The sequence below is a fragment of the Sinocyclocheilus rhinocerous genome, unplaced genomic scaffold (genome assembly GCF_001515625.1).
Source record: "Sinocyclocheilus rhinocerous isolate Xijiao unplaced genomic scaffold, SAMN03320098_v1.1 scaffold2201, whole genome shotgun sequence".
NCBI lineage: Eukaryota > Metazoa > Chordata > Actinopteri > Cypriniformes > Cyprinidae > Sinocyclocheilus > Sinocyclocheilus rhinocerous.
In genome coordinates, this window is record NW_015661877.1 from 147,883 (window position 1) to 148,940 (window position 1,058).

A 1,058-nucleotide genomic window follows, 5' to 3' on the forward strand; every position below is an offset into this window, starting at 1 on the left:
TTTGGTTCCTCTGTCATAGTTCATCTAGTGTGTGTAGTAGTAGCCTCCGTGTCTCTGATAAGCACAGCATTTTAAGGTTGTGCACCGCTAGTGTAACTTTGTTTTCGTTTTGCACAAGTTGCAACAGTTCCGTGCGTGCAACAGAAACACTCGGTGTAGCGGAGCCTTTACGATTAATTAACCGTGACATTTTAAAGCGCGGTTAATTGTGAAACCGGTTAACCACTGCATCCCTAGCCATTCATTAACCTCGCGTTTGATGCACCGATGTAATGGCCTCAGACTTGTTTATTGAACAGCTTTACGCTCCATCAGGTTTTACTGGATTATCGAACGCTTTTCGTGTGGTGTGGTGTGTTTGTTTATGCCGTTACTCCTTCTCTCCAGACTCTGTTTGCTCTTTGGGAGAGCTGCGGGAGCCCTGATGGCTCTCAGAAATGCATGAGCTGCTGAAAATGGCGAAAGTAGCCCTCTTGGTTTCTGTTTTGAATGATTGATATCGTAACGGGAGTCTTTCTGCTTTGTGCTACAAAAGAGCAGAACCAGCGTAGAGTCTGTGTACAATACACAGACATGATGAGATCCAGATCTTCACAGGTTTTGCTGATGGCAGCTGATGCTTTGGAGTTGTTTTAGTGTGTCTGAGTGGTTTAGGGTTGTGCTAAACCGTTCTGCAGATCTATTGTACATAAATCTCCTCACGAGTGTTCGCAGGGTTTCTGTGGGTCTTCAAAAGCTCTTAAATAGTCTTAATTCACCCTTCCACAAATTAAAGCCTTAACGGGGTCTTAAATCGAAGAAGAAAGTCTTAAATTCATTCAAGGTTCAGTCAAGGTTGCATGCACTGCAAAAAAAAAAAAATATAATAATCCTCAGGATTTCTGTCTTGTTTTCCACCACAAATTTCTAAACGTCTTTACATCAAAAGACATTTACTTGAGATGCAAATTTACTTTTGTGGAGTGAGTTTATGCTTTATGCTTTGTTTATGATGGTAAAAATTTTTTTTAACTAATTGGGGATCTCTTGGAAGTTGTATTTTCATATAACTTTGAAGC